Here is a 23,103-nt window from a genome sequence, read left to right as displayed (position 1 = left end):
CTTATTGTCACAAGTAGACTTCAAATGAAGTTACTGTGAAAAGCCCCTAGCCGCCATATTCCGGCGCCTGTTCGGGGAGGCTGGTCCGGGAATTGAACTGTGCTGCTGGCCTGCCTTAGTCTGCTTTAAAAGCCAGCGATTTAGCCCAGTGTGCTAAACCAGCCCCTAGTGTGATAAACCAGCCCCTCATTTAGCCCCAATTTAGCGTGGCCAATCCACCTACCCTGCACATCTTTGGGTTGTGGCGGTGATACTCATGCAGACACGGGGAGAATGTGCAAACTCCACACGGACAGTGACTCGGGCCCGGTATCGAACCCAGGTCCTTGGCACCGTGAGGCGATAGTGCTAACCACTGCGCCACCATGCCGCCCTACACCAGGTCATTTAAATGTTCAATAGCCAGACTAACCGAGTCAAAGGCTGGTAGTATCTGCATTGGATTGGATTGGATTTGTTTATTGTCACGGGTACCGAGGTACAGTGAAAAGTATTTTTCTGCGAGCAGCTCAACAGATCATTAAGTACACGAGAAGAAAATGGAATAAAAGAAAATACATAATAGGGCAACACAACATATACAATGTAACTACATAAGCACTGGCATCGGATGAAGCATACAGGGTGTAGTGTTAATGAAGTCAGTCCATAAGAGGGTCATTTAGGAGTTTGGTGACAGTGGGGAAGAGGCTGTTTTTGAGTCTGTTCGTGCGTGTTCTCAGACTTCTGTATCTCCTTCCCGATGCATTAATCTTTATTCGTGTCCGAGACCACATTGCATCTATAAACTATGGAAACGTACACTAAAAGTGAAGCTATGTTTGCTCTGGGCAGCACGGTAGCACAAGTGGATAGCACTGTGGCTTCACAGCGGCAGGGTCCCACGTTCGATTCCCCGCTGGGTCCCTGTCTGTACGCAGTGTGCACGTTCTCCCCGTGTCTCCGTGGGTTTCCTCTGGGTGCACCTGTTTCCTCCCACAGTCCCAAGACGTGCAGGTTAGGTGGATTGGCCATGATAAATTGCCCTTAGTGACTAATAAGGGTAGGAGGGGTTATTGGGTTACGGGGATAGGGTGGAAGTGAGGGCTTAAAGGGGTCGGTGCAGACTCGATGGGCCGAATGGCCTCCTTCTGCACTGTATGTTCCATGTTCTATGTTTGTTAAATAGTTAAATGTGTAGGCTTCGATAGAACTTAACGGAGCTATGTTTTACTTTTAAAATACTATAAACATGGACCTTATTAAAATGGAGTGCAGTTATCATAGCTGAAGGTTCCTGTACAAATGGATCAACTATTTGTCAAAATTACCAGATTTGCAGAAGAATTATAATTCGACTATTGAGAACACAATTAAAACAGCCAGACAAAAGGCCGTGGTTTGTAGTAAAACTGTGAACACATTTACAGCTACATTCCCAATACCACACAAAAGAAATCCACCTGATTCCTGATATGAAAATATGCAAACACAGACATTTCAGAATTATGCAAGTCCCTTAAAACAGAATTACACAGTCATGTGGAATGAAGGTTGGAAAAAAAAAACAGCACAGCAAAAATGCTAATATTGCTTTCTGGTTCTTTAGAAACAGGACATTCAGGGTCAGTCAATTAATAATTTGGCAACCTAGCCCTTTTTCATTGGATTTGGAATAACTCACAACCCGAACAAATTTTAATTGTAAACTTGAAATGGATGAAAAAATTACAGATAAACCAAGCCTCATCAATTAACTGTCAACAAAACGTGATCCAGAATTCAGAAGGCAAAAAGAGTTTGTGCAGCTTTAAGGTTGCAGCATATTAGTGTGGTTATGGATCCTGTTTTGATAAAAATGGAGCTGAATATCACTGACTCTCAGGTGAAGTGTTCGGAGTTGGGAGGACTGGCAAAATGACAGGGGATGGACATTGGGGGGTGACCAATATCTTCCCGCCGTCATGCTATATTGTCAGCAGCAGGAAGTTTAGCAGCACATTGAGATGTTTAAGTGGCCAATTAAAATGTGTATCCTCCAAATTTTCGATTTTGTCCTTACTCTGAACCCACTAACTCTACCTTAATATTCCCTATTCTCGTACTGTCTGTCTCTCCCAGTATCCTGCGTATCTTGGTATTCCTCTCTAATTGGTATTCCCCTCTAGTTGATAGCCTTTCTAGTTGGTATTCCTCTCTCTTTGGTATTCCTCTCTCGTTGGTATTCCTCTCTCTTTGGTATTCCTCTCGAGTCGGTATTCCCCTCGAGTCGATATTCCTCTCGAGTCGATATTCCTCTCGAGTTGTTATTCCTCTCGAGTTGGTACTCCTCTCGAGTTGGAATTCCTCTCGAGTTGGTATTCCTCTCGAGTTGGTATTCCTCTCTAGTTGGTATTCTTCTCGAGTTGGTATTCCTCTCGAGTTGGTATTCCTCTCAAGTTGGTATTCCTCTCGAGTTGGTACTCCTCTCGAGTTGGTACTCCTCTCGAGTTAGTATTCCTCTCGAGTTGGTATTCCTCTCTAGTTGGTACTCCTCTCGAGTTGGTACTCCTCTCGAGTTGGTACTCCTCTCGAGTTGGTATTCCTCTCGAGTTGGTATTCCTGTCGAGTTGGTATTCCTCTCGAGTTGGTATTCTTCCCTAGTTGGTAATCCTCTCGAGTTGGTATTCCTCTCTAGTTGGTATTCCTCTCGAGTTGGTATTCCTCTCGAGTGAGTATTCCTCTGGAGTTGGTATTCCTCTTGAGTTGGTTTTCCTCTCGAATTGGTATTCCTCTCGAGTTGGTATTCCTCTGGAGTTGGTATTCCTCTCGAGTTGGTATTCCTCTCAAGTTGGTATTCATCTCGAGTTGGTATTTTTCTCAAGTTGGCATTCCTCTCGAGTTGGTATATTTCTCAAGTTGGCATTCCTCTCGAGTTGGTATTCCTCACGAGTTGGTATTTTTCTCAAGTTGGTATTACTCACGAGTTGGTATTTTTCTCAAGTTGGCATTCCTCTCGAGTTGGTATATTTCTCAAGTTGGCATTCCTCTCGAGTTGGTATTCCTCTCGAGTTGGTAGTCCTCTCGAGTTGGTATTCCTCTCAAGTTGGTATTCCTCACGAGTTGGTATTCCTCTTAGTTGGTATTCCTCTCGAGTTGGTATTCTTCTCGAGTTGGTTTTCCTCTCGAGTTGGTATTCCTCTCGAGTTGGTATTCTTCTCGAGTTGGTTTTCCTCTCGAGTTGGTATTTTTCTCAAGTTAGTATTCCTCTCGAGTTGGTATTTTCCTTGAGTTGGTATTCCTCACGAGTTGGTATTTGTCGTGAGTTGGTATTCCTCTCTAGTTGGTATTCCTCTCGGGTTGGTATTCCTCTCGGGTTGGTATTCCTCTCGAGTTGGTATTCCTCTCTAGTTGGTATTCCTCTCGAGTTGGTATTCCTCCCGAATTGGTATTCCTCTCTAATTGGGATTACTCTCGAGTTGTTAGTCCTCTCGAGTTGGTAGTCTTCTCAAGTTGATATTCCTCTCGAGTTGGTATTCCTCTCGAGTTGGTATTCCTCTCTAGTTGATATTCTTCTTGAGTTGGTATTCCTCTCGAGTTGGTATTCCTCTCGAGTTGGTATTCCTCTCGCGTTGGTACTCCTCTCGAGTTGGTACTTCTCTCGAGTTGGTATTCCTCTCGAGTTGGTATTCCTGTCGAGTTGGTATTCCTCTCGAGTTGGTATTCTTCCCTAGTTGGTAATCCTCTCGAGTTGGTATTCCTCACTAGTTGGTATTCCTCTCGAGTTGGTATTCCTCTCGAGTGAGTATTCCTCTGGAGTTGGTATTCCTCTTGAGTTGGTTTTCCTCTCGAATTGGTATTCCTCTCGAGTTGGTATTCCTCTGGAGATAGTATTCCTCTCTAGTTGGTCTTCCTCTCTAGTTGGTATTCCTCTCAAGTTGGTTTTCCTCTCGAGTTGGTATTTCTCTCGAGTTGGTATTTTTCTCAAGTTGGTATTCATCTCGAGTTGGTATTTTTCTCAAGTTGGCATTCCTCTCGAGTTGGTATATTTCTCAAGTTGGCATTCCTCTCGAGTTGGTATTCCTCACGAGTTGGTATTTTTCTCAAGTTGGTATTCCTCACGAGTTGGTATTCCTCTCGAGTTGGTAGTCCTCTCGAGTTGGTATTCCTCTCAAGTTGGTATTCCTCACGAGTTGGTATTCCTCTTAGTTGGTATTCCTCTCGAGTTGGTATTCTTCTCGAGTTGGTTTTCCTCTCGAGTTGGTATTCCTCTCGAGTTGGTATTCTTCTCGAGTTGGTTTTCCTCTCGAGTTGGTATTTTTCTCAAGTTGGTATTCCTCTCTTGTTGGTATTTGTCTCGAGTCGGTATTCCTCTCTAGTTGGTATTCCTCTCGGGTTGGTATTCCTCTCGGGTTGGTATTCCTCTCGAGTTGGTATTCCTCTCTAGTTGGTATTCCTCTCGAGTTGGTATTCCTCTCGAATTGGTATTCCTCTCTAATTGGGATTACTCTCGAGTTGGTATTCCTCTCGAGTTGGTAGTCTTCTCGAGTTGATATTCCTCTCGAGTTGGTATTCCTCTCGAGTTGGTATTCCTCTCTAGTTGATATTCTTCTTGAGTTGGTATTCCTCTCGAGTTGGTATTCCTCTCGAGTTGGTATTCCTCTCGAGTTGGTATTCTCTCGAGTTGGTACTCCTCTCGAGTTGGTATTCCTCTCGAGTTGGTATTCCTCTCGAATTGGTATTCCTCACGAGTTGGTATTTTTCTCAAGTTGGCATTCCTCTCGAGTTGGTATATTTCTCAAGTTGGCATTCCTCTCGAGTTGGTATTCCTCTCGAGTTGGTAGTCCTCTCGAGTTGGTATTCCTCTCTAGTTGGTATTCCTCTCGAGTTGGTATTCCTCTCGAGTGAGTATTCCTCTGGAGTTGGTATTCCTCTTGAGTTGGTTTTCCTCTCGAATTGGTATTCCTCTTGAATTGGTATTCCTCTGGAGTTGGTATTCCTCTCTAGTTGGTATTCCTCTCGAGTTGGTATTCCTCTCGAGTTGGTTTTCCTCTCGAGTTAGTATTCCTCTCGAGTTGGTATTTTTCTCAAGTTGGTATTCATCTCGAGTTGGTATTTTTCTCAAGTTGGTATTCCTCTCGAGTTGGTATTTTACTCAAGTTGGAATTCCTCTCGAGTTGGTATATTTTTCAAGTTGGCATTTATCTCGAGTTGGTATTCCGCACGAGTTGGTATTTTTCTCAAGTTGGTATTCCTCACGAGTTGGTATTTTTCTCAAGTTGGCATTCCTCTCGAGTTGGTATATTTCTCAAGTTGGCATTCAACTCGAGTTGGTATTCCTCTCGAGTTGGTAGTCCTCTCGAGTTGGTATTCCTCTCAAGTTGGTAATCCTCACAAGTTGGTATTCCTCTGAGTTGGTATTCCTCTCGAGTTGGTATTCCTATCGAGTTGGTATTCTTCTCGAGTTGGTTTTCCTCTCGAGTTGGTAGTTTTCTCAAGTTGGTATTCCTCTCGAGTTGATATTTTTCTTGAGTTGATATTCCTCACGAGTTGGTATTTGTCGTGAGTTTGTATTCCTCTCTTGTTCGTATTTGTCTCGAGTTGGTATTCCTCTCTAGTTGGTATTCCTCTCGGGTTGGTATTCCTCTTGGGTTGGTATTCCTCTCGAGTTGGTATTCCTCTCTAGTTGGGATTCCTCTCGAGTTGGTATTCCTCTCGAATTGGTATTCCTCTCTAGTTGGGATTACTCTCGAGTTGGTATTCCTCTCGAGTTGGTAATCTTCTCGAGTTGATATTCCTCTCGAGTTGGTATTCCTCTCGAGTTGGTATTCCTCTCTAGTTGATATTCTTGTCGAGTTGGTATTCCTCTCGAGTTGGTATTCCTCTCGAGTTGGTATTCCTCTCGAGTTGGTACTCCTCTCGAGTTGGTATTCCTCTCGAGTTGGTATTCCTCTCTAGTTGGTATTCCTCTCGAGTTTGTATTTCTCTCGAGTTGGTATTCCTCTCGAGTTGGTATTCCTCTCGAGTTGGTACTCCTCTCGAGTTGGTATTCCTCGCGAGTTGGTATTCCTCTCTGGTTGGTATTCCTCTCGAGTTGGTATTCCTCTTGAATTGGTATTCCTCTCTAGTTGGGATTACTCTCGAGTTGGTATTCCTCTCGAGTTGGTAATCTTCTCGAGTTGGTACTCCTCTCGAGTTGGTATTCCTCTCGAGTTGGTATTCCTCTCGAGTTGGTATTCCTCTCGAGTTGGTATTCCTCTCGAGTTGGTATTCTTCCCTAGTTGGTAATCCTCTCGAGTTGGTATTCCTCTCTAGTTGGTATTCCTCTCGAGTTGGTATTCCTCTTGAGTGAGTATTCCTCTGGAGTTGGTATTCCCCCTGATTTGGTTTTCCTCTCGTATTGGGATTCCTCTTGAGTTGGTATTCCTCTCGAATTGGTATTCCTCTTGAGTTGGTATTCCTCTCGAGTTGGTATTCCTCTCGAATTGGTATTCCTCACGAGCTGGTATTTTTCTCAAGTTGGCATTCCTCTCGAGTTGGTATATTTCTCAAGTTGGCATTCCTCTCGAGTTGGTATTCCTCTCGAGTTGGTAGTCCTCTCAAGTTGGTATTCCTCACGAGTTGGTATTCCTCTGAGTTGGTATTCCTCTCGAGTTGGTATTCTTCTCGAGTTGGTTTTCCTCTCGAGTTGGTATTCCTCTCGAGTTGGTATTCTTCTCGAGTTGGTTTTCCTCTCGAGTTGGTATTTTTCTCAAGATGGTATTCCTCTCGAGTTGGTATTTTTCTTGAGTCGGTATTCCTCACGAGTTGGTATTTGTCGTGAGTTGGTATTCCTCTCTTGTTGGTATTTGTCTCGAGTTGGTATTCCTCTCTAGTTGGTATTCCTCTCGGGTTGGTATTCCTCTCGGGTTGGTATTCCTCTCGAGTTGGTATTCCTCTCTAGTTGGTATTCCTCTCGAGTTGGTATTCCTCTCGAATTGGTATTCCTCTCTAGTTTGGATTACTCTCGAGTTGGTATTCCTCTCGAGTTGGTAGTCTTCTTGAGTTGATATTCCTCTCGAGTTGGTATTCCTCTCGAGTTAGTATTCTTCTCTCGTTGATATTCTTCTCGAGTTGGTATTCCTCTCGAGTTGGTATTCCTCTCGAGTTGGTATTCCTCTCGAGTTGGTACTCCTCTCGAGTTGGTACTCCTCTCGAGTTGGTATTCCTCTCGAGTTGGTATTCCTCTCTAGTTGGTACTCCTCTCGAGTTGGTACTCCTCTCCAGTTGGTATTCCTCTCGAGTTGCTATTCCTCTCGAGTTGGTATACCTCTCGAGTTGGTATTCCGCTCGAGTTGATATTCTTCCCTAGTTGGTAACCCTCTCGAGTTGGTATTCCTCTCTAGTTGGTATTCCTCTCGAGTTGGTATTCCTCTCGAGTGAGTATTCCTCTAGAATTGGTATTCCTCCTGAGTTGGTTTTCCTCTCGAATTGGTATTCCTCTTGAGTTGGTATTCCTCTCGAATTGGTATTCCTCTTGAGTTGGTATTCCTCTTCAGTTGGTATTCGTCTAGAATTGGTATTCCTCTCGAGTTGGTATTCCTCTCGAGTTGCTATTCCTCTCTAGTTGGTATTCCTCCCGAGTTGGTATTCCTCTCGAGTGAGTATTCCTCTGGAATTGGTATTCCTCCTGAGTTGGTTTTCCTCTCGAATTGGTATTCCTCTTGAGTTGGTATTCCTCTCGAATTGGTATTCCTCTTGAGTTTGTATTCCTCTTCAGTTGGTATTCGTCTAGAATTGGTATTCCTCTCGAGTTGGTATTCCTCTCAAGTTGGAATTCCTCTCATGTTGATAGTCTTCTCCAGTTGGTATTCCTCTCGGGTTGGTATTCCTCTCGAGTCGGTATTCCTCTCGTGTTGGTATTCCTCTCGAGTTGGTACTCCTCTCGAGTTGGTATTCCTCTCGAGTTGGTATTCCTCTCTAGTTGGTACTCCTCTCGAGTTGGTACTCCTCTCGAGTTGGTATTCCTCTCGAGTTGCTATTCCTCTTGAGTTGGTATTCCTCTCGAGTTGGTATTCAGCTCGAGTTGATATTCTTCCCTAGTTGGTAACCCTCTCGAGTTGGTATTCCTCTCTCGTTGGTATTCCTCTCGAGTTGGTATTCCTCTCGAGTGAGTATTCCTCTGGAGTTGGTATTCCTCCTGAGTTGGTTTTCCTCTCAAATTGGTATTCCTCTTGAGTTGGTATTCCTCTCGAATTGGTACTCCTCTTGAGTTGGTATTCCTCTCGAGTTGGTATTCCTCTAGAATTGGTATTCCTCTCGAGTTGGTATTCCTCTCGAGTTGGAATTTCTCTCATGTTGATATTCCTCACGAGTTGGTATTTGTCGTGAGTTTGTATTCCTCTCTTGTTCGTATTTGTCTCGAGTTGGTATTCCTCTCTAGTTGGTATTCCTCTCGGGTTGGTATTCCTCTTGGGTTGGTATTCCTCTCGAGTTGGTATTCCTCTCTAGTTGGGATTCCTCTCGAGTTGGTATTCCTCTCGAATTGGTATTCCTCTCTAGTTGGGATTACTCTCGAGTTGGTATTCCTCTCGAGTTGGTAATCTTCTCGAGTTGATATTCCTCTCGAGTTGGTATTCCTCTCGAGTTGGTATTCCTCTCTAGTTGATATTCTTGTCGAGTTGGTATTCCTCTCGAGTTGGTATTCCTCTCGAGTTGGTATTCCTCTCGAGTTGGTACTCCTCTCGAGTTGGTATTCCTCTCGAGTTGGTATTCCTCTCTAGTTGGTATTCCTCTCGAGTTTGTATTTCTCTCGAGTTGGTATTCCTCTCGAGTTGGTATTCCTCTCGAGTTGGTACTCCTCTCGAGTTGGTATTCCTCTCGAGTTGGTATTCCTCTCTGGTTGGTATTCCTCTCGAGTTGGTATTCCTCTCGAATTGGTATTCCTCTCTAGTTGGGATTACTCTCGAGTTTGTATTCCTCTCGAGTTGGTATTCTTCCCTAGTTGGTAATCCTCTCGAGTTGGTATTCCTCTCTAGTTGGTATTCCTCTCGAGTTGGTATTCCTCTTGAGTGAGTATTCCTCTGGAGTTGGTATTCCCCTGAGTTGGTTTTCCTCTCGTATTGGGATTCCTCTTGAGTTGGTATTCCTCTCGAATTGGTATTCCTCTTGAGTTGGTATTCCTCTCGAGTTGGTATTCCTCTCGAATTGGTATTCCTCACGAGCTGGTATTTTTCTCAAGTTGGCATTCCTCTCGAGTTGGTATATTTCTCAAGTTGGCATTCCTCTCGAGTTGGTATTCCTCTCGAGTTGGTAGTCCTCTCGAGTTGGTATTCCTCTCAAGTTGGTATTCCTCACGAGTTGGTATTCCTCTGAGTTGGTATTCCTCTCGAGTTGGTATTCTTCTCGAGTTGGTTTTCCTCTCGAGTTGGTATTCCTCTCGAGTTGGTATTCTTCTCGAGTTGGTTTTCCTCTCGAGTTGGTATTTTTCTCAAGATGGTATTCCTCTCGAGTTGGTATTTTTCTTGAGTCGGTATTCCTCACGAGTTGGTATTTGTCGTGAGTTGGTATTCCTCTCTTGTTGGTATTTGTCTCGAGTTGGTATTCCTCTCTAGTTGGTATTCCTCTCGGGTTGGTATTCCTCTCGGGTTGGTATTCCTCTCGAGTTGGTATTCCTCTCTAGTTGGTATTCCTCTCGAGTTGGTATTCCTCTCGAATTGGTATTCCTCTCTAGTTTGGATTACTCTCGAGTTGGTATTCCTCTCGAGTTGGTAGTCTTCTTGAGTTGATATTCCTCTCGAGTTGGTATTCCTCTCGAGTTAGTATTCTTCTCTCGTTGATATTCTTCTCGAGTTGGTATTCCTCTCGAGTTGGTATTCCTCTCGAGTTGGTATTCCTCTCGAGTTGGTACTCCTCTCGAGTTGGTACTCCTCTCGAGTTGGTATTCCTCTCGAGTTGGTATTCCTCTCTAGTTGGTACTCCTCTCTAGTTGGTACTCCTCTCCAGTTGGTATTCCTCTCGAGTTGCTATTCCTCTCGAGTTGGTATACCTCTCGAGTTGGTATTCCGCTCGAGTTGATATTCTTCCCTAGTTGGTAACCCTCTCGAGTTGGTATTCCTCTCTAGTTGGTATTCCTCTCGAGTTGGTATTCCTCTCGAGTGAGTATTCCTCTAGAATTGGTATTCCTCCTGAGTTGGTTTTCCTCTCGAATTGGTATTCCTCTTGAGTTGGTATTCCTCTCGAATTGGTATTCCTCTTGAGTTGGTATTCCTCTTCAGTTGGTATTCGTCTAGAATTGGTATTCCTCTCGAGTTGGTATTCCTCTCGAGTTGCTATTCCTCTCTAGTTGGTATTCCTCCCGAGTTGGTATTCCTCTCGAGTGAGTATTCCTCTGGAATTGGTATTCCTCCTGAGTTGGTTTTCCTCTCGAATTGGTATTCCTCTTGAGTTGGTATTCCTCTCGAATTGGTATTCCTCTTGAGTTGGTATTCCTCTTCAGTTGGTATTCGTCTAGAATTGGTATTCCTCTCGAGTTGGTATTCCTCTCAAGTTGGAATTCCTCTCATGTTGATATTCTTCTCCAGTTGGTATTCCTCTCGGGTTGGTATTCCTCTCGAGTCGGTATTCCTCTCGTGTTGGTATTCCTCTCGAGTTGGTACTCCTCTCGAGTTGGTATTCCTCTCGAGTTGGTATTCCTCTCTAGTTGGTACTCCTCTCGAGTTGGTACTCCTCTCGAGTTGGTATTCCTCTCGAGTTGCTATTCCTCTTGAGTTGGTATTCCTCTCGAGTTGGTATTCAGCTCGAGTTGATATTCTTCCCTAGTTGGTAACCCTCTCGAGTTGGTATTCCTCTCTCGTTGGTATTCCTCTCGAGTTGGTATTCCTCTCGAGTGAGTATTCCTCTGGAGTTGGTATTCCTCCTGAGTTGGTTTTCCTCTCAAATTGGTATTCCTCTTGAGTTGGTATTCCTCTCGAATTGGTACTCCTCTTGAGTTGGTATTCCTCTCGAGTTGGTATTCCTCTCGAGTTGGTATTCCTCTCGTGTTGGTATTCCTCTCGTGTTGTTATTCTTCTCGAGTTGGTATTCCTCTCGAGTTGGTATTCCTCTCATGTTGGTATTCCTCTCGAGTTGGTATTCCTCTCGATTTGGTATTCCCCTCGATTTGGTATTCCTCTCGTGTTGGTATTCTTCTCGAGTTGGTATTCCTCTCGAGTTGGTATTCCTCTCGTGTTGGTATTCCTCTCTTTTATTACCTCCTGGTAGTTTGCACCTTCCCCAAAAGCACTAGCAAATCGCCCTGCAGGAAACTTAGTTCTGCCTTGGTTTAAGTGCAACCTGTCCAGCCTGTACAGGCCTCATCACCCCCAGAACTTGGCCGTAATTCTCCGTCCGTTCCCGCCGGCGGATTTCTCCGATCACGCTGCAGTGAATCGAGTTTCTTTTGAGCGCCAAATTCTCCGTTCTTGCTGGCAGCGGTGGGGGCGACGAACTCCCCTCATAGAATCCTGGCCGTTGTCTCTAATAAAAGAGTGCTATCTTATTCTATCTTATTAGATACCTTATGGAAGACACCAGAAGGAGGAAACTGGTATTTGCTCGGGATCTGAATTGCTCTAGATGAGGAATGAAAGGCCAGGCAGAACTGCACCTGCAGAAGAGGGGGAGAGTACGGAAGTATCTTTCCTATCTGTGGAGAACATCTCTCCTCTTCTGAACTTTCACCTCAAAGACTTCCAATGTCCAGCTGTGATCTCTGTCTTCTCTGCCTTGGGCCCTGAGCCATCCTGCAATGTGCTGCTGTGTGCCAGCCAGGGCAGCTCATTCCATCAATGGGATGCAAAGAATTCCCATGTGTAGGAAAATTGTGTCAAATCGGTATTCGAGCACTCAACTAGCCAATGTCTTGTTTGTCAAATTCAAGTTATGGTAATCAGCAATTTGACCCCAATTGTACATTAAATTTGAAGTCTTATTCACACTGTTCTGATCCTTTGGCCAAAATTGTCCCCAGTGTCACTGACAGCTCCATGTTTATAAACTTCCCGCCACTTTTCTTCAAGTGTAGATTGTCTCTTCATCTGCCATTTATCAATTCAACTCCACAAATATGTCCATGGATTCCTGTGATTCCTTTTATCATTCATCATAGTTTGCCAAATCCCCGAATTTGGTATCATCAGAAAATTTAAATATAAAACTTTTACTCTGCTTCCTTATAAATCATTTATGTCAATAGAGAATGATTTTTTAAGGTGCATCTTCCACCCATCCCCAAAACATTGATTTATCTATCCTTGTATCAATTTTCTTCAATAAAAAATACTATGACACTTTTTTGTGCATCGTCCCATCTTATCAGATGCCTCCTGAAAATGTTTTGTGAAGCATGATTCAGCCCTTTGTAGTTGTGAGCTGATATTTTCTGATTACCCACAACTTCTGCAGTTATCCATGTCTGAGGTAAAGACTAATAAGCATGTAATTTCTTGGCAAAGTTAACATGATTTTGTCCAAGGAAAATCATGTTTAACCAATTTCTTGGAATTCTTTAAAGGAGTCACGTGATGCGGATAAAAGAGGAACCAGTGAATGTACTGCACCTCAGAAGGCATTTTGATAAGACGCTACATCAAAGGCTATTGCGGAAAATAAAAGCTCATAATGTAGGGGGTTAACATATTTGTAATATCCCTCATGGAACCTAAGGGGTGGGAATGCTTATTTCCCCCATGCTCCTGGGGGAGTGCGAGCTCTCCAGCTCGGGGCGGGGTATCTCAATTAACCCATCTATATAAGGTCAGCTAATAAGGCACTGACGGGAAAGGAACCTGGTAGGGATCTACTGGGTAGTGTACATATCGTTTGTGTAAATAAAACTTGGTTTCTTATTTGACTCGGTGTGGACCCCCCATGCCCTTATTAAAATATTGGCACGGATTGAAGATTGGCTAGCTAACAGGAGTCAGAGAGTAGGCATAAATGGGCCTTTTTTTCATGTTGGCAAGATGTGTGGCAAGGTTCATCGGTGGGACCTCAACCTTTTACAATTTATATAAATGATTGGGATGAAAGGACTGAAGGTATGGTTGCTAAATGTGCTGATGACACAGAGATGTGTAGGAAAGTCAATTGAAGTGGATGTAACAACATAAATAGGTTAGGTGAGTGGGTAGAAATCTGGCAAATGAGAGTATAATATGGGTAAATGTGAAATTGGCGAATTTGGCAGTCGGCGGCGGGGCGGGATTCACACCGCCCCCCGGCGATTCTCCAGCTCGGCGGGGGTGTCGGAGAATCCCGTCCCTGGTCTCCTTATTTAAGGTATGATTTTAATGCATTAGAAGCAGTTCAAAAAAGGTTTACGAGACTAATAACAGGAATGGGCAGGTTGCCTTATTAGGTAAGGCTGGAGAGGTTAGATTTGGATCCACTAGAGTTTAGAAGAGTAACAGGCGACTTGATTGAAAGCGTTAAGATCCTGAGAGGTATTGAAAGGGTGAATGTGTAACAGGTAATTCCTCTTGTTGGAGAATTTAGAACTAGGGGTCACTGCTTAAAAATAAGGGGTCGCTCATTTAAGTCACAAATGAGAATTGTTTTCTTCAGAGGATTTAGAGTCTCTGGAATTCTCTTCCTCAAAAGGCAGCGGAAGTAGACTCCTTGAATATTTTTAAGGTAAAGCTAGATATATTCTTGATTAACAAGTGAGTGAAACGTTAACAGTGGTAGGCAGGAATGTGGGGTTGAAGTTACAAGCAGATCAGCCATGATCTCATTGAATGGCAGAGCAGACTCGAGGGGCTGAGTGGCCTAATCCACCTCCTAATTCCTATGTTTGTATATTCATATTGCTTACTGGTGTAACGTGTACCATGTGCCATCCTCCAGTCCTTTGGCAAATTTCCCTGTTCCAAAGATCTTTGTAAAATGGTTTAATTATAACCATTTATATTCTGGGATGCATAATGTCTGGGCCTATGTGCTGCTCCATTAGTTTTTTGTTGCAAATTCCCTACAAATATTTAGCTTTCCCTTCTCATACAGTATAAATTGTTGTTTTCCCGTTACACTGGTATTCTTACCAAGTGACCTGGTGCGTGCAAGACAAAAAGCTTCGACATGTCTCTTTATTCAGCAATAATTATCTTTATTTATTTGTGTCACAAGTCGTCTTACATTAATACTGCAATTAAGTTGCTGTGAAAAGCCCCTGGTCGCCACACTCCGGCGCCTGTTCGGGTACACTGAGGGGGAATTCAGAATGTCCAATTCAACTAACCGGCATGTCTTTCAGACTTTGTGGGAGGAAACCGGAGCACCCCGAGGAAATCCACGCAGGCACGGGGAGAACGTGCAGACTCCGCACAGATAGTGTCCCAAGCCGCGATTCGAACCAGAGTCGCTGGCGCTGTGAAGCAACAGTGCTAACCACTGTGCTATAATACTCAAGTTCTGTACCAATCAGCTAAGTATTTAATTCTGTTGTCGGCTGTTTAACTTACGGTTCCAGTTTCACTGTTTATTATAAATTGAGGCACAATAGTTATTCAGCATCTTAATACATCCTTCAATATCAAGCAATATCTTTCCTACCTGTTCCAGACGTCTCCATGTTCCATTTCTCATTGGCTATCATTTTACTTCTTATCTGCTTCTGAAAACTTTTTGATTTGTTCATATGTTGACTGTCAGGCTTTTATTCCTCTGCCCTCGGAGACATTCCAATTACTCCTTTATATTTCTCAATTTTCTCCTGTATTATCTCCTCTCTACTTAACATAACTCCTCATCTTTCAACTTCCCTTTTGTATTAACCTTTTTATTTAACCATGGAAATCCAACCTTTGATGCATTCCCCATTACAACTCGTTATAATCTATTTAAAATGCGCTGAATGGATCTTGTATTTAAATATCTCCTACTACTGGTCCACTGTTTCATTTGCTGCTTTTTCCCAACCAATTAACTTGCACTGAGTTCACTTTATGCCACCTAAATTAGCTTATTTGTAGTCGAACACCTTTATCTTTGCTTCTCATTTGTTCCTTATCTATTTGTAATATGCAGTTATCTTGGTTACAGCCACATGCAAAAAGAAAAATAACAGCTGCAAATGTCAGGGATCCAAAACTGAAGCAGAAAATGTTTGAAATAGACTGCGCTTTGATTAACTGCTATGGAACGAGAAAGTGGTTTAACGTTTTGGATATCGAAACTTCAATAGGACTGAAAACTTAAGGAGAAGCAAAGATTGTAATTCAGCTCAAACAAAACAGAGGAGAGGTAAAAACAGTTACAGAAAGGAAGACCATTGCATGGAAGTAAAGTTGTGAGTGATTCATGGCACAAATCCTGTCCTGCACAGACCTAATAAAGCCAGTAGTGTGTCTATGGCCAATTGGTACAGCAGCCTCATTGGAATTGTGCCTGACGCTACCAGCATCAGCTGAGAACAGAAAGGCCGCTCGCCACACAAAGGGGCATGATTGTTTGGCTGAGATGCCAGCTGAAGGCCGATGATCAGTCTGAGCAACCGTGGGTTGTGGGATACGGTGGCTGTTGGCAAAAGAAAGCACAAACCACATAACTCTTCCCGCTCCTCCTAGACTTGTACTAAAGTAAGTCTTGTTGGTGGTGCGCGCTGCAGTCTTTCCTTTGAGGACTACTGGTTCGACGGCACTTAGAGCTAGCAATCCACAACACAACTAATTTGACTCGTGTTGATAAATGAAAGCAAATTACTGCGAATGCTGGAATCTGAAACAAAAAGAAAATGCCGGGTAATCACAGCAGGTCTGACAGCATCTGTGAAGAGAGAAGAGAGCTAACGTTTCGAGTCTGGATGACTATTTGGGCTGGATTCTTCCGCCCGCCCACCACAAGAATGCCACGGCGAGACGCCGACAATGAAAAAATCCATTGACCTTGTCAAAGCTGTGACAAAGGGTCATCCAGACTCGAAACGTGAGCTCCCTTCGCTCTCCACACATACTGCCAGGCCTGCTGGGATTCTCCAGTGTTTTATGTTTTTGTCTCCTGCTGTGTTTGGTTCAAACCATTTTCCAGTTGAGGTCCCAAAGGGGACCTCTTATTAATAGGTCTCATGGTGCGATTCAGAAAAGAGCAGGGGAGTTATTTTGTATTCCGACTCAACATTTATCTCTGAAATAACACAACCAACAATACATTACCGGGTTATTTGTTGCATTCTTCTTTGGAAATCATTGTTTTGTGCAAATTGCCTGCTACATTTGCCTTTCGCATTCGCAGTTCAACCCCAAGCAATTCACCATGAAGGCAATGTTGTAACTCAGAAAATAAAATCTGTTTATGTCCAGAGCCCAACAACTTGGAATACACACGGCAGTCCGATATATTGGACAATGAACAAATTGAAGTATTCTCACACAAATCTTTTTTTTAAACATTTTCACGGGTGCACTGATGGAAGTAGCAGTCCATCAGCCACCAGGACCAAGTTAGATGATCAATGCTGGGACAATGGAGTTGGTGTCAATGTTTTGGCACGTGTAGGAATCTAGAGGCATGGGTTGGATGAGGATCGGGGGTGGTAGTGTTGGTGGGGTACTCTGATAGGAATCAGGGATCCGTGCCACTGAGAAGACAGAGGTACGCAGGAATATCACCCCTTGCAATGCACAGAATTTTGAAACCCAACATGGATGAAAAACTGATCAAATTTTGCCTTGTCATTTCAATCTCAGTGGTGACCTGCAGAGTAGGTCTTGACCCTCAAACTCCATTTTTAAGCAGTCTGTCAAATTTGAAAGATCCATGATCATCCACTCATAAATTCTGGTGCTGTATCATTAAAAAGATAGTCAGCCCATTAGACACAAACGCAATAATAATCCAAGCCACTAACTGCCCCTGTCAGTTCTACGGGAAGATCAGCGCATAGAGCTTCACTCTTGGTATTCTGCACAGATAATTTTGAATTGATAGAGTTTGCTGATGTGCAGCTGCAGGAGCTCTTGTGTTCTTGGCATACACACAGAGGTCTTGCTTGAGAGCAAGCAACTGTTCTGGTATTGCTCCAGGAGTGCGCTTGTACAGAACTGATGGCCTAACCACATGTCTGGTGTTGGAGGAGCTGAACCCTGGCAACATCCCGACCATCCTCATCCAACTTGGCTGCATTTTCCACACACCCAGTCGCAGTGTTATTTTGCTAAAGACATTGCAGGTGAACGTGCATGGGAACTGGTGCTTCTACAGCTTCAACAAATTCATCTTCGGAACATTTTCACCCAGCTTGTCAATTCTGAAAGACCCAACATAATATACTCAGAAATTATGGTGCACCAGTGAAACTCATTGCCTATGGTTGAGGTGTCCTATTGATTCAATGAGCACAAGATTTCTCATGAAACGTCTTCACATTCTGTGCCCTTTCAAATCAAAAGAGTTATGAAATATTATAATGGCATTTCTGTGCATCACTCGATGAGAAAAGGTTAAAACATGTTGGTCAATTGTACATGCTGATTCACGTTAATGTCATTTGATTTATACACTAATTATCACTCCCAATTTTCACAGGTTGCTCCATGCAGCAGTGACAATAATATTTGGCCGTACTGGAGTAAATTGTCTAAAATAAATGGAATAACTAATGTCCTGCAGCATTAGAAAATAACTCAAAATATGTTTTCAAATGGCAAATGTCAAAAATGACTTGCCTTTCATTAACCACGCAGAGCATAAAAGGATAGTTGCATGTATGGTGATATTATCCATCACAGGAAAAAATGAATACACTGCACTTTACCAAAAAAAATCAAATCATGGAAGTGCAAAAAATTACAATTTTTAAAGTAGTTCTTGAATCAGCAAGTAGAAAATGGGCTTTGCAATCCAGTTACTTTAGCGTCAGAGGCCTGTCTTCTTACTGTCTTTTGGAACATCCTTTTACATGTAAAGGCTAGGCTTTCTGGCTCAATTTAAGATCTACGTAGGCACAACATGTTCCACTTTATCACCATAAGCAAATTTAGTTTTCTTCAATTTTTATATGTGGCTTCCAAGCATTGGTGTGCAAGAATATAAGGGTACGATTTGCATTCTATAAATAATGATATTGGATTTTACGTGGAGGCAGTCGTCCAGCCACCTGCGAGGCGGGGGAGCCACAACAGGGTTTTATGGCTGTCAGGCAATTAATATGTTAAATTCCAGTCTATTTCTTAAGAAAGGACTAAAGGATTGCAAGCAACCAGAAGTCAGGTATCAGAAATACACACATATGTAAGGCAATAGTTTATCATTGCAGTAACACTGTGTTCGAGAATATATTCATTTCTCCAGTATGTTCATGGTTCTTAATTTTTATATTAGTAAATAATCCAAAGACGTGTCTGGTGAATTGGACATTCTGAATTTTCCCTCAGTGTACCTGAACAGGCGCCGGAATATGGTGACTAGGGGATTTTCGCAGTAACTTCAATACACCAGTACTTGTGACAATAAAGATTATTAAATTAAAAATTAAATTAAAATTAAATTAAATTAAATAGGTTTATTGTTGGCCATTCTGGATTGAATTATTTTCTTGAAATAACATATTTGTAACATTTAGCTTAAGTCAGGTGATTTATTTTTGACTTCAAAAGTATCCAACTATATTTCCCAATTCCATATCTATGTTTCTCAGTATACACCTAAAATATATGTATCCAAGAGATACTTTACAGGAGCATTTGTATAACATAATGCTCAACAATTAGTATATACTGAATGTTTTATATAGAATATTTTCTCCTTACATTATACTTTCTGTTTACAAAACCTTGCTTCCCGAAGTCACATTTCAGCCACACGTTTGCATCAGCTTTTCCTGCAGTAAATTCCTATGTCCACAATTCTGATGGAAACTAAGTAAACCTGTCTCTCTGCAATTACACGCTTCCGCCAGAAGTGATACAGTAGCACACCAGTCCAGCATCTCAGCCTGTACTGCAGAGAATCTACTATACTTCTACCAACTCCACAACATCCCTGCTGTCCAAATAACCCTGAGTTAATCTGTTTCAACTATTTATCTCGACTGGCTGAACTAAACTGTTGTCTTCACTGCTTCGGCAATCATCTGGTGAAACAGACCACCAGGCCTTTACACAACCAATTCAATTTTAATTCAATCAGCTTCAATAGAATGAAAATCAGGCGGGTTCTGTAACAAACCACCAATCTGCTCCTCCGTTTACCGCCTGAGCATTAAAGACAAAAACCTTCCTCCCTGTGTGCAATATAATTATGATAAAGTTACAAATGGGTTAAATTATCTGTTAACATTGGCCTCCAATTGGATTTAGCAATAAAATGCTACATTTTTGGTGCTCCTGCTGGGCATGTTTTCGGCAGGGGTGTATGTAAAAAGGGATAGGTGCCCATCTCTACTCACCCCCATAATATGGAGGATGGGTGTGTGCTAAAATCAGCAACCCACCTGCCTTATTTAAATAAATAATTAGGGTCAATTGGGCTTGTTATCAAGCCAATAGACACCTATAATACATTGCCCATGGCATAAAGTGTTTTGCATGGGCAGTTGTGCGGCGATAGACAGCCCGCTCTTTAAAAAAATGTCAAAGGAAGTGGAGTGCTATCTTCAGGCTCTGTCCCTGTGTCCTTTGCAGATCGCCGGGGCGGCAACCCCACATATGCAACTCCCCCCTTTCTTCCGACTTGCCAGCTGGATGAAGCCCACCACCACTACCACCACCCACTCTCCTCCATAACCTGCCCAAACCCTCCCTGCCTGGGACCCTAGACACCTGTCTTGGTGATTTATTGGGCCGTCTTTTTCTCCCTCCTTGCAGTGCCAGCAGTGTCCACTAATGTGCTTTTTGCGCTGATGGTATTGATGGGTCTGCCAGCCAATTGGATTGGCAGACAGCTCCTGAGGGCAGGACGTCCTCCCCAGTGGTGGGGAGGAAGTCCCACACTGCCCTATTTAGCCCGCACAGCGCAATATGGCTACGGGGCAGGCTTTCATGCAGCTGGTCTCTCCATGCCAAATTTGCTTCTGGGGGGGATTGGAGGGGATGGGATGGGGTGATGTGCGGTGGGGCAAGCCATCAGCTCAAAGTCTCTCCACCCATCAATTCAACTTACCTGAGTTCCTTTGGATTATAATACACTGAACAGCACAATTGGCCGTTACACCTAAATGAGTGCCATCACAATTTTACTTGGAATAATGTCACATTCTATGAGTCCTTTCTAAAGATTTTAATGACGGTGCCTTACCACATATTGCTATGGAATACCATTGACCACATGTCTCTGCTGTAATACTGCTTTAAGCAATCAGTTTTTAAAATCTACCTTTCAGACACAGGCCAATCCAGTTTAGTACAACATTATCTATCCATGGATGTGAGTTAGTGTGTTATGTGAATGGTGTCAAATGGCTTTCTAAATCCAGATATATAGCATCCACTCCCTATTTGTTAGATCTGTCACATCCACTCAAAAGTCCAACAAATTTGGTTAAACATAACCTAATCCTTCTAAATCATAGAATCACAGATGTTTACAGCACAGAAGGAAGCCATCTGGCCCATTGTGGCCGTGCTTGGATTTTTGCCAATGCAATCCGAAATTAATCCTACAGACCTGACTTCTCTACATAGCCCTGTGTGTTCATGCTGATTCTCTCTGATCAGTTCCTATCCTCCCTGGTGATCCCTTATGCTATTCTTCATTAAAGTCTCAAAACGATTACCTCAACATTGACCCCACAACTGTGGTAAAGTCCGCAGGTCCGTAAATTTGAGATTTAATTCCTTGCATATTAAAAATGCAAGGGCCACATTTGCCATTTTCTGTTCCATCGGGTTTTCACTTAATTCCAATGTGTTTCGAAAAATATCAGCAAGGGGATTTGCAATCTTGTGAGCACCCGGATGGAAATTGTCTGCATCCGGAGCCTTGCTTACCTCAAGTTTCTTTAACCTATCTAATGTGCCTTCCCTGGTGATTCTAAGAGTTTGCAGTCTACTCTCTCCTTCACAGTGCTCTCTCAGTTCAAGCATCACTGCCCCCTTTGTCGGCAGTAAAGACCATCAAAAAATATTGATTTAGCAATTCTGCTATTTCCCAGTGCCAGCAGTAAATGGTCAGGCATTCCTCTGCAGCTTGCTTTTGTTTCCAATATTCTTGAAGAATGCCTAGTATTGTCCTTCAAGTTTTCCACTATATTCCATGGGCACAAAAAAAACAGAGGGCTGGATTCTCCGTTTCAGCGGTGAAGTGCTGATGCCAGCGGAGCATGTGTGGTCTTTGACGACCAAAACATCGGCGTGAAATCTTCACCGATTCCAGTATCGTTGAGGGAGAAGCACCGGCGCCGACTGAAACTCCCGCCTCCCACGCCGAAAACGGCCGGAGAATGGGCGGGTCCCAGGCCGCTCGTGTGCACGGCTGCTGACCTGCAGTGGTCCTGCCGTACAACGTGGCGCCAGCCGTGTGCAAACCCAACCCGCCATATGCGCCCCTACAGCCCACACCCTGGCCACCCCCCCCCCCCCCCCCCACCACGAATCCTGGCTGAGTGTGGCAGTGCTGGACACAGTCCTTAGCCGGCATGCCGGGTTCCCGACCGCTGGGCCCACACATGTTCTGTGCCATCGAGAACTTGGCCCATCGGGGGCGGAGCATTGCGGGTAGACCCACCGATAATGCGGCAATGCCATGCATGTCACAATGATGCCAGTTTGGAGGTGGCGGAGCATGGCAGATCGCCGTCAAACCGGCACTGGCCCCGATTTCGGCATGAAAATCCATCCGATTTAGCGGGGTGTTTCTCAGCACCTGCAGTGTCAAGAATGACCCCCACTATCAAACTTTCTTTTCTGGCATTGGCGAGGAACGCCCTACCGAGGCCACACTTACTTTAATTTCTTCGTCAGTACAGGAAGAGATCGGGCCGCCATTTTTGAATGCTGCCCTGATCTCTCAACCTTCCCACTCCCAATCACTGCCTCTGGACCCTCCCCAACACCACAACATACTTGTTAGGGGGTCCTCGAGCCTCCCTCACCCTACCTTATAAGGGCAAGGCCCTCTGGGCCCGACCCCAGCACAGGCAACCTGCCACATGGGTACCTTGGCACTGATAGCCTGGCATCCTGACAGTGCCACTGCCAACCTGGCAGTCCCACCCAGAAACCTTGTCAGTGCCAGGTTGGCAGTGCCAAGGTGCAGGGATGGCATTGCCAAGGTACCCAGGTGGCAAGGTACCTGGGATGCCAGGGTACCACCGTGCCCAGAGCCCGACCATCTGGGAGCCTTCGATGGCCTGGGAGACACCCCCAAGTGCCATTGCGCCTGGTCCGTGTTTGAGTGGACCAGTGCTAAACGGCGCCACAGCGAGGTCTCCCAGGTGCCAGCGTTCGATCCTGGGCCTTCGGAGGCACCTCGTGAAATTGTACTGCAGTGTCGCTTCCAGAGTCAGGCGCAGCAAGGCTGTACAATAGTGCCCCATGACCTTTTTGATCAATAATGTCACTTTTACGATGCTGGCAATTCCCTGACTCTTCTCTGGGGGGAAAAACGACCCTTGGAATGTAAACAGGAAATCACCTTAAATATTCCCCTCCACATGCTTGCAATATTTTGTACTTTTCTATTTTAATACTGCCAACTCTAATTATGAGTAAATTAATTCAAATTATTTTCAAATTTAGAATTTAATTATTTTGGCATTAAATTCACAGTGTTATTAACTTTGTATAATTTAATTCATTAAAGTGTTCAGTTTTTTTGAATAAAAACCATTTGTGGAATGAAATGGATTCAACTTACAACTTTAATTCACAATTTTTACAATTTCTGTGTAAAAATGCTATTTTTAAAATAAAATAACTGGGTTTGAGATACACCGTTATGTACTAATCACCATATGTGGCTCATTAGTAGAATACAGACAATTAAAGAAAGAGAGATGACAAACGTTTTATTTATTATGCCGAAGATATGAAACAGAAAAGCAACAATAATTTCAATATGGAAAGGTGTTGCATTTCTAAAATAGACAACTGTTCCATAAGTTTATTACATTTTTGATTCTGTCAACATGATATTCTTTGCCATACTGCTACATGCCAGCACCAACATTATTTTTCTTTTCTTTTTAGCATT

General features: G+C 43.5%; 1 protein-coding gene across 3 annotated transcripts in view; it reads right to left on the bottom strand.

The window, feature by feature from the left end:
* Window positions 1-23,103, bottom strand: part of mgat4c (mgat4 family member C) — a 502,975-nt gene that overhangs the window by 116,412 nt on the left and 363,460 nt on the right. The gene's annotated exons all lie outside the window — the stretch shown is intronic.

The sequence above is a fragment of the Scyliorhinus torazame genome, chromosome 19, assembly GCF_047496885.1.
Source record: "Scyliorhinus torazame isolate Kashiwa2021f chromosome 19, sScyTor2.1, whole genome shotgun sequence".
Taxonomy (NCBI): domain Eukaryota; kingdom Metazoa; phylum Chordata; class Chondrichthyes; order Carcharhiniformes; family Scyliorhinidae; genus Scyliorhinus; species Scyliorhinus torazame.
The sequence above is the reverse complement of the archived record's forward strand: the minus strand, read 5'-3'. Positions and strand labels throughout refer to the sequence as shown.